The 7,500-nt window shown below is 33.1% G+C and overlaps 2 protein-coding genes and 2 non-coding genes across 4 annotated transcripts in view; 3 read left to right on the forward strand and 1 right to left on the reverse strand.

Moving 5' to 3' along the window:
* Window positions 1–1,682, forward strand: part of LOC125595953 (ATP synthase subunit beta, chloroplastic-like) — a 5,941-nt gene extending 4,259 nt beyond the window's left edge. Inside the window, exon 2 of the mRNA XM_048771327.1 lies at window positions 1–1,682. This exon is cut by the window's left edge and continues 2,259 nt beyond it. The gene's annotated coding sequence lies outside the window, so the exon portion shown is untranslated.
* Window positions 1,683–2,111: 429 nt separating this feature from the next.
* Window positions 2,112–2,184, reverse strand: TRNAF-GAA. The gene has a single exon. It is a non-coding gene; the product is annotated as a tRNA-Phe (tRNA).
* A 1,561-nt stretch (window positions 2,185–3,745) lies between these two features.
* On the forward strand, window positions 3,746–3,818 carry TRNAT-UGU. Its single transcript has one exon. It is a non-coding gene; the product is annotated as a tRNA-Thr (tRNA).
* A 1,216-nt stretch (window positions 3,819–5,034) lies between these two features.
* Window positions 5,035–7,500, forward strand: part of LOC125595937 (photosystem I P700 chlorophyll a apoprotein A2-like) — a 6,686-nt gene continuing 4,220 nt past the window's right edge. The window contains exon 1 of the mRNA XM_048771311.1: window positions 5,035–7,500. This exon is cut by the window's right edge and continues 4,220 nt beyond it. The gene's annotated coding sequence lies outside the window, so the exon portion shown is untranslated.

Here is a 7,500-nt window from a genome sequence, read left to right on the forward strand (position 1 = left end):
CTCTAGTTTTTGTTGTTTTTGATGTTGAAACCGTTTTTCTGTATCCGTGGGCAATGAGTTTCGATGTACTAGGGGTATCCGCTTTTATAGAAGCTTTCATTTTCGTGCTTATCCTAATTCTTGGTTTAGTTTATGCATGGCGAAAAGGAGCGTTGGAATGGTCTTAGTTCGTTTCCTGAATACTTGTACAATAACAATAAAAAAAAAGTAAAAAAAAACCATTGAAACAATTATGAATTCCATTAAGTTTCCCGTACTTGATCGAACAACAAAAAACTCAGTTATTTCAACTACGTTAAATGATCTTTCAAATTGGTCAAGACTTTCCAGCCTATGGCCGCTTCTTTATGGTACCAGTTGTTGTTTTATTGAATTTGCCTCATTAATAGGCTCCCGATTTGACTTTGATCGTTATGGGCTAGTACCAAGATCAAGTCCTAGACAGGCGGACCTTATTTTAACAGCAGGTACAGTAACAATGAAAATGGCTCCTTCTTTAGTGAGATTATATGAACAAATGCCTGAACCAAAGTATGTTATTGCTATGGGAGCGTGTACAATTACAGGGGGGATGTTCAGTACCGATTCTTATAGTACTGTTCGAGGGGTTGATAAGCTAATTCCTGTAGATGTCTATTTGCCGGGTTGTCCACCTAAACCAGAGGCTGTTATAGACGCTATAACAAAGCTTCGTAAGAAAATAGCTAGAGAAATCTATAAGGATCGAATTAGACCTCAACGGGGTAATCGGTGTTTTACTACCAATCACAAGTTTTTTGTTGTACGCAGTACACAGACTGGAAATTATGATCAAGAATTACTCTATCCACCATCATCTACTTCAGAGATCTCTACTGAAACATTTTTTAAATACAAAAGCCCAGTATCTTCCCACGAATTAGTGAATTAGGGAGGATTTGAGAGAATAAGAAAAAAATCTTCATAAATTAGAACTCATGGTAAATGTGAAATACTTAAATTTATATAAAAAAGGTGTGGGGGAAATAAAAAAGATGCAGGGCACTTTGTCCGTTTGGCTAGCCAAACGCGGGCTGGTTCATAGATCGTTGGGCTTCGATTACCAAGGAATAGAGACTTTACAAATAAAGCCCGAAGATTGGCATTCTATTGCTGTAATTTTATATGTATATGGTTACAATTATTTACGTTCCCAATGTGCCTATGATGTGGCACCAGGTGGCCTCTTAGCCAGTGTGTATCATCTTACGAGAATAGAATATGGTGTCAATCAAGCGGAAGAAGTTTGCATAAAAGTATTTACTCACAGGAGTAATCCCAGAATTCCATCTGTTTTCTGGGTTTGGAAAAGTACGGATTTTCAAGAACGGGAATCTTATGATATGTTAGGAATCACTTATGATAGCCATCCGCGGCTGAAACGGATCTTAATGCCCGAAAGTTGGATAGGGTGGCCTTTACGTAAGGATTATATTGCCCCCAATTTTTATGAAATACAAGATGCTTATTGAATGATAAAAAATTTGAATGATAAAAATGAGTCTTAGTTTCTACAACTACGGACCTTCGCGGAATATTTTGAATTCGAGTCGTTTTTAGATCAAACAAACAGAAGAATTAAGGTCTTATTCATATTATTATAGATAGCTTAATCTCCAATTTGAAAGATACTTTTTTCCTAAAAGCCGAGCCAATAGGATGAACTAAAAAAAAAAAAAGAGTTCTGCATTATGAACTTTGTATCGCGCACATAACTTAGTCAACTTTAGTCACATAACTGGGAATGAATAAATAAGATTGGAAAGCAATACAATAAATGGGGGGGTTAAAATTCTATTTCTATTGTATCTAATCTAATGAATCTTGGGGGTATTTCTGCCCTTCAACGATAGATACTATAGATAGATATAGATAGATAGATATAGATCTTTTTTTTTTTACTTTTTTTTATTCTTTCAACCAGAACTTTCCTTTCGAATATGTATTAGGTATAAAGTCTTATACATTTTTTTTGAACGGATGGATCCACAACATGAACAAAAAAGAGAGGGGGATAAAGGATTATTGCACTTTTTTTACTAAAGATACGTTTAATTTGAAGACTATAAACTTATCAAAATTAATCAATCCTATGCCAAGAACCAGATTTGAACTGGTGACACGAGGATTTTCAGTCCTCTGCTCTACCAACTGAGCTATCCCGGCCATTACCGAAGTATCATTCTCATTTTATGAGATGACTTAGGTCTATGTCAATTAAAAGAAACGCAAAAGTAGTAAATGAAAAAAGTTTTGGACCGGGAATTTATTGGATCTTCGAAAAGAAGACTTTCTAAGTTTTAGAATGAAAAATTATTTAGATTCGAAATAATTCAAATCGATAGTTCTTTCTCATTTGTATATGTATGATATATCCCACAAGACTTGTATATAATAAGAAAAGAAATTCGAGTTTGTAAAAGTGTCGGATGAATGAAAAAAGATCAATGAATTCTTGAATAACTAAAAAAAGGGTAAGGTGTCAAACAGACTTTTTTAGGGAGTAGGGTTGGGGATAGAGGGACTTGAACCCTCACGATTTTAAAAGTCAACGGATTTTCATCTTACTATAAATTTCATTGTTGTCAGTATTGACATGTAGAATGGGACTCTATCTTTATTCTCGTCCGATTAATAAGTTCCACCAAGGATCTATCAGACTATGAAGTGAATCGTTTGATTCAACACAAGGGATTGAACTCCATTTGTTAGAACAGCTTCCATTGAGTCTCTGCACCTATCCCGCTTTCTAAACTCTGGTTTGTTCGCGTAACCCAGGATTTGGCTCAGGATTGCCCATTGTTAATTCCAGGGTTTCTCTGAATTTGAAAGTTATCACTTAGTAGGTTTCCATACCAAGGCTCAATCCAATTAAGTCCGTAGCGTCTACCAATTCCGCCATATCCCCCTTTTTGCTTTGAGATTAGGATCTCATTATGATGTCTTTCCACTTTTTCTTATGACGAAACCTTGGAATTCATTACATACAGATACTTATTTTATTTCTTTGGTATCTTCTTGCATTTTTTTTAGCCCCATCCATATTGATTTAGTTTAATCAACAAAGATTCTATCATTTTTGTATTTGCAATTCAATATGGTTATATATTAGAGAACATATATATGTTCTTCCTTTTCTCATCGTTGTCTTCAATTTTAAGAAATAGTCGAACGGTCGATTCGTTTTTTTTACTTCCATGAAAAGAAATTTATGATCATTATTGAAACTTAGAATTCTACAATGTGCAATGTAAAAAGATTATAAGTCTACTTCGTAGATTTGAAATTCGAATAATTCTAAAAAAGTATATTCGAAATGAATATTCGAATATTCATTCTAATAATTTAATTCTATAAAATAATAAAGAATATAAAAAGAGAAAAAGTATCAAATAATAATAATTGCATGAGGTTAGAACAAAAAAACCAAGAATTTCAAATCAGATATCATTTAACTTTAAAAAAAAAGCTTTCCGGTCTAATTAAAATTTTCTTATTTAGAAACTCATGAAATCAAAATTAGAAAGTCGATATATTGCTATATTATATTAATTCATTAAGGTTTTGTTTTATTTATTTAATGATAGTCACTATTTATTTGAGCTATATTCTGTTCTAGAATATCGAAAATATGATGAATTCTAAATAGATAAGGAAAAATATGAATAGAATAGTTAATTAATACGATCTAGTAGTTTAGTGAATTTGTATACACTATTTTAGTTGAGCCCGCTTAGCTCAGAGGTTAGAGCATCGCATTTGTAATGCGATGGTCATCGGTTCGATTCCGATAGCCGGCTTTTACATAGTTTTTCATTTTTTTTACATGATTTTTAATGTACTTTCAAAAAAAAATAAGATTGAAAAGACTTCTTTCACCTTTTTCCAAGAGTTACCACGCCATTTATATTATGTCATATAAACTTCCATATAGGAATATATATTGGGGTAAAAGGGTTAGATCTTGGCAAAATAAATGAAGAAAATAAAGGAAAATTTTTGTGATTTATTGATTTATATATATTGTATATACAATAAAAAAAATCTGTATATTGAGAGAATATATCTTCTGACTCTTTGTATTCCAATAGTTTATTGGAGTGGATTTTACGTTATTTATCATTATCATTTAGTTCAGTTTTAATTTTGTTTAGTTTTTGTACAATTTCAATAAAAAAAGGAGTCTTTATGTCACGTTACCGAGGGCCTCGTTTTAAAAAAATACGCCGTCTGGGGGCTTTACCGGGACTAACTAGTAAAAGGCCTAGGGCAGGAAGCGATCTTAGAAACCAATCACGCTCCGGAAAAAAATCTCAATATCGTATTCGTTTAGAAGAAAAACAAAAATTGCGTTTTCATTATGGTCTTACAGAACGCCAATTACTTAAATATGTTCGTATCGCCGGAAAAGCTAAGGGGTCAACGGGTCAAGTTTTATTACAATTACTTGAAATGCGTTTGGATAACATCCTTTTTCGGTTGGGTATGGCTTTGACTATTCCTCAAGCGCGCCAATTAGTTAACCATGGGCATATTTTAGTTAATGGTCGTATAGTTGATATACCAAGTTATCGATGCAAACCCCGAGATATTATTACAGTGAAGGATGAACAAAACTCTAGAACTTTGGTTCAAAATCTTCTTGAGTCATCTGCCCCCGAGGAATTGCCAAACCATCTGACTCTTCACACATTCCAATATGAAGGGTTAGTCAATCAAATAATAGATAGGAAATGCGTCGGTTTGAAAATAAATGAATTGCTTGTCGTAGAATATTACTCTCGCCAGACTTAAAAAACCTAAGTGAAGTAAAAAAAAATCACTAAAAACAAGAGTTCGGACAACTCCCCTTTGCCCGCTTTTTTGATTAAAACTAAAAAGGGACAAGGTAAGGGATTTTGTCGGGGAATCTTTTTCCTATTCATGTATCATAGATTGGTAGGGAGGTTTGGATCCCTTGTTTGCTCTTCCCAGCATTTTCCATAGCAAAGAAATGTAGATTTTATATCTAGAAAAATTGGAAGTAGATAGAATATTTTTTTATAAAAAACGAGTCCGCTTTTATGTTAGTTCGTACTATAAAATTCCTTTGTTTGTGAGAAAATTTTCTCACAAAAGAAAAGTTAAAGGAAATAAAAAGAGTTATAGAATGGATTACTACCTATGCCAAGATCGCGTATAAATGGAAATTTTATTGATAAAACCTTTACAATTGTAGCCGATATCTTATTACGAGTCATTCCGACAACTTCCGGAGAAAAAGAGGCATTTACTTATTACAGAGATGGTGCGATTTGATTATCATTATCATTTTTTTCTATTTCTCACCGATTTGGAATAGAAAAAAATGAGTATTGAAAAAAATCTACGCTTTTGAAGGTGAAGTTTATAATATAAAAAAGCAATCCCTTCTGTCATGTATCCACGATTAGTGCAGCCTTAGATGCTTCAATTATGAATTCTAGTATTGAGCAAAAGGTTTTTTACCTACGGTTCCCGTATTACAGATCAATCCTACTAGACTAATACAATATACGAATAGGAGGCACAGGGGAAGAAGCACTACGCCGAGAAATCAACAACACGAAAACTTTCTTCAAAAAGATTCCTTTTCTTTCTTCTTCTTTGGGATTGGGACTAATTAAAATGGTTGGAACAATAAACATCCATCTCGTCCGTACTTTGGATACCCGTATAACCATTGAAGACTGTTGAAGTGACTAATTCCTGGAAATTTAGGGGCGTTGAGAACAAAGAAATTGTTAGAGTTTCCTTTTTTATTTTTATCTAGTATGAATATGAATCCACTTGGTAGTAAGAAAAGATCTTTTACAAGAAGGTTGGCTAGGGATTTCTTGTAAAAACATTAGCCCCGCTTAGTTCATAATGACATCAAATTTTTCCATATCCATATATTTATTATTTTCATTATGCACCTAAAGGAGGAGCCGTATGAGATGAAAATCTCACATACGGTTCTGAAACGGAGAATTCGTTAAAGCGAATGACGACCGTAACGGATGTCGGCTCAATCTGAAGGAAATTATGCGGAAGCATTACAGAATTATTATGAAGCTATGCGACTAGAAATTGACCCCTATGATCGAAGTTATATACTCTATAATATAGGCCTTATCCACACAAGTAATGGGGAACATACCAAAGCTTTAGAATATTATTTTCGGGCATTAGAACGAAACCCCTTTTTACCACAAGCTTTTAATAATATGGCTGTGATCTGTCATTACGTGCGACTATCTCCACTATAGAAAAAAAGAACGAACAGCTAGTCAATGAAATACTAGAAAAAAAAAAAGGCTTTCTACATAAGCATCGTCCAAAACGATTTTTTATCAGCTGTAGCAAATAAATAAACTTCATGGATCGAAATATGAAGTGAAGACTAGATATGCCTAAATACTTTATTTTCTATGGATAAAAAAAGATTTAATTGATAGAGGAAGCACCGTAAAGATCAACTGGAAAGGTTTTGGACCGATACAACAAGAGCTGTTTATTTATATCATAATATGAGATAAATCTTAGAAATCTACTTATGTAATAGAGTGGATCCCCTAAGGTATTGAGCAGCGGTGTAGCATCAGATCCTAAAGACAGTAAGTCTTTTTCTTTTTTATGATATGAAGTATGAAAAAAAGTCTTTTTCAACGATTCTATATAAATTTATATATGAAAGCGGGATAGTTACCTTTCAGAAAATTCTAATATCTAATAACAGTGGACATGCCTTTTTTTTTCTGAAGGTAGGAGAAAAGATAAAACTTATTATTAGATTAATTAATATATTAATTAAATCAAAACGAAAGTTTGAAACTCATGTAATTACTCTCTTTTGTTTAATCCAAGAAAAACCGAATGAATATCTATAAGAAATCTCATTCAATTAGATATAAAGTTAAAGTAGGTTAAAGTGAAAAAAACTGGTACACCAAAACAAAAGAGTTGGTTGTCGAGCCGTATGAGGTAGGAAACTCTCAAGTACGGTTCTCAGGGAGGGAATTGACCCGCCTATTCCGACCGTGGAGAACAGGCCATTCAACAAGGAGATTCTGAAATGGCGGAGGCTTGGTTTGCTCAAGCCGCCGAGTATTGGAAACAGGCTATAACGCTTACTCCTGGTAATTATATTGAAGCACAGAATTGGTTGACGATCACGAGGCGCTTCGAATAAGAACTTTTTCTTTGTTTCTTTTTTTTTTATTCTATAATATATCTTTATTTGTTTTTACAATTAATTGTTTTTTAGTTTCTTGGCCCTCTCGGTCAAATAAACCAGATTCTTTTTTCTATCAGAAGAACCAATCCCAGAAAAAAATTTCATTATATCCTTTTCTCAAATCGTTCTATTTAATCTGGTATTCTCTAGGGATAAGTAGTACATGAATATGAGAATATCTATAATATCTATATCTAGTTTTTTCTATTTTTTTCTTTTCGACTATTAAAACGAATAAAAGGGAT

This window comes from Brassica napus, unplaced genomic scaffold (genome assembly GCF_020379485.1).
Source record: "Brassica napus cultivar Da-Ae unplaced genomic scaffold, Da-Ae ScsIHWf_10;HRSCAF=17, whole genome shotgun sequence".
Lineage (NCBI taxonomy): Eukaryota > Viridiplantae > Streptophyta > Magnoliopsida > Brassicales > Brassicaceae > Brassica > Brassica napus.